This window comes from Rhinopithecus bieti, unplaced genomic scaffold (assembly GCF_001698545.2).
Source record: "Rhinopithecus bieti isolate Rb0 unplaced genomic scaffold, ASM169854v2 scaffold_15796, whole genome shotgun sequence".
Taxonomy (NCBI): Eukaryota; Metazoa; Chordata; class Mammalia; order Primates; family Cercopithecidae; genus Rhinopithecus; species Rhinopithecus bieti.
The window spans coordinates 1142581-1148580 of NW_016808858.1; the positions used below are offsets into that span (position 1 = coordinate 1142581).

At 35.1% G+C, this 6000-nt stretch overlaps 1 protein-coding gene across 2 annotated transcripts in view; it reads right to left on the reverse strand.

Annotated features, from left to right (window-relative positions):
- Positions 1-6000, reverse strand: part of GRM5 (glutamate metabotropic receptor 5) — a 595687-nt gene that overhangs the window by 586746 nt on the left and 2941 nt on the right. The gene's annotated exons all lie outside the window — the stretch shown is intronic.

Consider the following 6000-nt stretch of genomic DNA (forward strand, 5'->3'; position numbering starts at 1 on the left):
ACAATAGACATATTTTAAATACATATAAAAGTATTTTGCATCAGGTAACCACACACTCTCATATTATATCCTAAATGAATATGAAAAAGAGATACTGATAGGTAAACTTTGCCGTAAATTGCAATCTACACTATAATCAGATTCACAGCTCACATTGTCCTTTATTTTCAACAATTTTCTAAAATACTGACCATCTTTCTGGCACAGATGTCTCTTATATAACTTAATCTCCACACAAGCAAATCACACAGCTCAGGATTCAACATTAAAATGATTTCTTCTGCCTGATCAGTGGCCTCATCACAAACAGTCAGGGGTGTCAATGTTGCATATGCCATCAATGCATCTGATATATTTTTCTGAAAACAAGTGCATACCATAGATAAGAGACAGTCTGAGGTGCAATGATACAGAGAACCCTGTAGTCTAAGCAAAGTTCTATTGTCATTACTATCTCAATCATACATTTGTGACCTTGTAAACAAGAAAATGCAGCATCCACTGTTTAGCCCTACAAAGCATAGGCCACATTTTAACTGAAACCCCCTCAACAAAAAAAAGGGCCATAAAACACTATTGTACAAAGATGAAATCTGTAATTTTATCCATTAGTTAAAAAGTTCTGGCAGTAGAAAAAAGCTCACTAAATCATTGTAAATCATTTAAACAAATGAGTTAGTAGTCTATGAAGACCTGGAACAGCCTTCTGCAGCAAAGCAATAAAAATGATGCAATCCACTGTTAACTAGTGTCAGTTTAATTATAAAGCAGGGATTTTAGACTTTTACCCATCCTGTAGCCTTCAGTTGATTTCTCCTTATTAAGGGTATACCTCTGAAGACTGTAAAGCATTATTCTATATATTACCTATCATCAAATGCTTGAGACTGTGGTTTTACATTTCTATAACTTGATCTCCACTTATGTATTAATAGATAATATTTATCAAGTGCCTTCTTTCTGCTAAATAATGTATAATAATTATTTGATGTAAGTCTCACAATAACCCTGTAAGGTAGGTATATTTACACCTATGTTACTACCTCTAGAAATTGAAGTTTAGAGGTCAAGAATCTTATCCAAAGTATCAAACCTATAATAAATGGCAGAATCAGGACATGAATCCAACTACATTTGGCTCCAAAGCCCATACTTATAAACAAATCATGAGATCTCCCCCAAAAAACAAATGATTATTCAAACCTTATGCATTGGTTGCAAAGCATTTTGGAGATCCTGCTTTCCATTAAATTCTTACGTAATGTCCATAAATTCATCAGAAAGCCTACAAACAAATCAAGTAAATATTGGAAACTCTGTTTCCTAGTATCATTTAGATAAGGGTTTCTCAACCCAAGCACTATTGACATTTTGGACTGGATAATCTTTTGTTGTGGATGGATTTTTTCTGTGCACTGTTGGTTGTTTAGCAGCACCCCTGGTTTCTATTCACTAGATAACAATGCCATCCCCTCCCAGCTCTGATAAACAAATATGTCCTCAGATATTAGCAAATGTCTCCTGTATGTAAATTCAGTTCCAGTTGAAAAACACTAATTTACATTAAAGTTATCCTGGCAAGGTCGACGTAATCATGAAAGAAGAGCATAACTAAGAGCCAATCATCAGGACACATCAGTCTTACAAAGCCTCTACCTGAAACTTCCAAATAATGCTAAGGAGAGAAGGTTGAAATAGGCTTCCTTACTCAATGCTTATGTAGTTATTTGTCTGTATTATCTTGTTTACAAGGTAGAAATTTCAATTTGAGAAAGACAAATTTAAACTGTAAGAGTCAAGGTTTATATTGCCTTACATTAAATATGCCTAGTTCTAAGTATCACAAGTTACAAGAAATGAATGTGAGGAGAGTATCCTACAATATACTTCCCAAACTCAAAAGCTGCTTTTGATATGAAATGCAAAGTTCATTATAAATTTAACAAGACAATAATAACTTTATAAAGTAATTTATACATTGATTTTTACAATCTTACTTATTTTAAACAAATGTTATAATAATGTATTATTTACTTCTATATCTTTGAATAATTCTACATTACTATGCATTTAGACAAATCATTTTTTAAAAAGTATTTTTATTATTCTTCTGTAAAATATAATGACTGTAAGAAGGTTGCATTATTAAAGTGCTCACTATTATCATTGTGATTACAAGTTTTCATTTTCCTCAGAACATTTATACTCAAAATTTTAAAACCCATGGCCTGAACCAGAATTATTGTGAACAGCTAATCATTAGAGAGTTTTACTTGAATCTGATATATTTGCAAGACCAATAAAAATCATATATGCATAAAATATATTTTTGCATATGTCTTTCCTTTACACTTCTTCTACAGTCTGACTAAAAAAAGGAGTTATTTGAGATAGCAATTATGTATCATTTTGATTTCTGATTATCTTCAAGCATCTGCACATTTTTAAATATTCTTGAATATATGAGAAAAAAAAAATATTTGCACATTCCCTTGTAGAGGAAGGGCTGCCGACTCAAAATTAGAATTCAAAAAAATTTTTTTTAATTTGTGCAATTAATTCATCATATTCACTTGATGCCATGTACTGCTATAACCCATCCCCCAATTTGAAAATAATGAAACTGAGGTACATAAATTTAAGTAACTTGCCTAAGGTCACATAAGTAGTAAGCCACAAAGCTGAGATTCAAGCTCAGGCAATTTGAAGCCAGGAACTGTACTTCCAATCATACCACAACTCACTGGAAACCACAATAAAATAATCCCATGATGTTTAGTGTTTAGCCACACCACAGAGTAATGCAGCTCAGTACAATGGAAACAGGGTAAGTTTTAGTGCCAAACAAATCAAATCTCTCTCTTTTGCATATATATGTATATATGTTTCCATTATTTATCTCTTTTTACATATATGGTAAAAGACATATATATACACATACACACACACATATATATATGAATGAAATACGTTTCCTTATTTTCAAAGTGGGGGATGGGTTATAGCAGTACATGTTACTGAATGAGTATAATTAATTGCACAAATAAAGTGTCTGACCCACAGAGAACACTGCATAAACTATGCACTGTTTTGGACAATAGAATAAAAGCTTAGTTTTATAACAGAAAAGGAAAAACAAATAATGCCTTATATTGTTGATATGATAATTAAATAAAATAACATACCTAGTGCTTAGCATGATGCCTGATGTGCTTAATAAATAGTAGTTATTAGAGCAGGGATGAGTCTGCACCAAGACTTTTGCTTGGTGGCCCTTTTGACAAAAGTTATATATAGTTAAAATATGATTTGGACTGGTAAAATATAGATTTGCATCTCCTTTCTATGAATTTAAAGGAAATGAAAGCAAGCCTATGCCTTAACGCTTTTTAAAAACACATTTTAACAACTAAGATAAAGGAATACCAAGATATTATCTGATTTACAAATAACTGAAAATTCAAACATCAAAATTGAAGTTTCTTTTCTTGGGTTATATAAATACATCATGCACTAAAATATTTCTTTTCATATTCCTGTCTTCTTATGTTCTCCTAAGCTTCATTCACTGATTAAAATGACAACTAAATGATGCATCAGGACTAGAATTAGTATTTCTCTGAATATGAATATAACACATATTTCTAAACTGCAGAATTTCCTGCTTTGTAATAATACATCTTCAGTATATCCAACCTTGATACAAACCAAATCAGCTTTATCATATAACATATATATATCAACATATATAAAGGTAGTATCTAATATTTTATAAAGTTGGTTCATACATGATCTATCTACAGACATATACATAAAAATACCTCACATGTACATATATATAATACAATAAGTATGTGTAAGTTAAAATATTTGGATGTAGCTCTGTCTTTATCCCATGAGGATAGAAAACCTGGGATAAAATTGGTATACAAAAAAATATTTTTAATGATTAACTTCATCTCACATTTTCTACTTGTAGTATCACCTACCTTTCATTGACACTTAATTTAGTTTCTCTAACTAAAATTATCATTCTGTAAAGGACAATATAGTAAGACTCCTATAAAATATTAAATGGGTTTTGGAAAGAAATAAGAAAAGTAGAATTATTAAAATGCTTTAGTCACAAAAGTGAGCATCTTTAATGATGTAAGTCATTTTATCATGAAACACAACAACATTAATAATCAGAACCCAAACTAAAAATGGTATGTAGTTAATCAAGTATTCCCAAAGTCTGGATAGTTTGTGCTGCTTGGATAAAATAGATATGAGTGAATTTTTCAATTTCCCTCTGGGTGTTTGTCATCATGTCCATAAGGTATACTACAAAGTGATAGTAAAGGTCTGTGTCTACCTGTGGAAGTAAAGTGGAAAACTTGGATTATTCAAATACCATCTTCCTCTCCCAAATAATCTCGACATATTCTTTCACAAGTGAACACTGAAGAGTTTGGGCTTTTTGTGAGTGTATAGCCCACAGCCAAAACATTCCCATGTGATAGCACAAACCTCTAGGGGGTGCAATTAAAATATCTAGATTGTATATTTTGTCATGGGGAGTGTAAATGACTAGGGAAAGCTTTTTCTCTTAAGAGAAGCTGATATTTAGGAAGTGCTATGTATTTTTTTTCTTAAGAAATCTTGAAAGATCTGTCCAGAGTGCTGATGAGGTTTCACTGGGAGAAGGCTGGAAATTGATGGGGCACACACTACTAACCCAATGAGCTCAGGATGCAGTATTTTCAAGTCTCAAACCAATGGCCTTTTTAAAATGGAAATAAACATGCATAAAGGACAGAAATAGCCACAATGGATTCTTACATGTGTAATTACATTGACAGAACTGAGAAATTCAAGGAGAAAACTCCTTGCACTCCATAAAGAAAACAGCAAAAAGCACACCTAACAATAGATAGCATACCTGAACGCTCCATAGCTGACAGTAGAATGTCATGCAACTACGGCTTCCACAGAAAACCCCTGCTTATGTCCCACTGGAGGAAGGGCTGCACGTAGTCCTGGTCAATGCACCTTTGGCTGCTTCAAATGGCCAGTGCCCAGCATTAGAGACACAAATTAGCTCTAGCTTTGTCCTGAGAAACTCTGAACAATGAAATACCATGTAGCAAATAGAGAAGAAGGTGAAAAGGAGAAACTGCCTTTTCACTGGTCTATATCAATTGCTTATTGAAAAGTAAAGTGTTGGAGAACCTATCTGCCTGGTTACTCGATGTTACAGTCCAACTAAGGCAGCATCGAGATTGTGTCTAAATAAGCACAAGCGCTTGTTATCCTCTCCTAAATTTCCCTTCCACACAGCAACTCCTCTGAAGGGAAATGAGGGCAGCTGTAAATTCGAGTACCAGGTGAAAGAGCCCTCCAGGTGGACCTGTCACTTCCCTGGAGAGGTCCTAATGCATGTTAGGCTCGGGTCACCGGCTAGCCTCTACACTCAAAGGCCTGCCCTGGGTTTTCTTCCCTAAGTCGCTGTAGCCTGGGCTTCCTCCTTGGCATGCTGATCATGCTCCCGCCGTGGGATAACTAGCAGGCTTTGTGTTCGAGGGGAAAGACAAATCCATGGAAGAGGAAGGAGCGGGAGGGCTCAGGCTGGTGTTCAAAGAGAGGCAATATAGCCTGAGTGAAAGAGATGTGCTTTCAGCACCACCCGCTGTCCCCCCTCTTCCTGCTGCAGGAGCCAGGATGCGACCGCTAACCGATCTATTGAAAAGCAATTCTCTGTCCTCTTTCCCTCTCCACCTTTGCTTCTTACAATTCCGAGCCCTCGGGTGGTTTGAGGGAGCACATTCTGCATTCGAAACCACGCGCACCTGGCCTTAGAGAGCGGGAACTCGGATGCGAAGGCATGCAGAATCCCCTTTTCAACCCTTGAAGCTCTTCCCTCCTTCACCCCATTACTGGCGCCTTTTTCCCCAACAGGTTTAATTAAGGCTGTTCGCAAATGGAGTAGACTTGAATCTTGACGGCTTTGGCCACCCC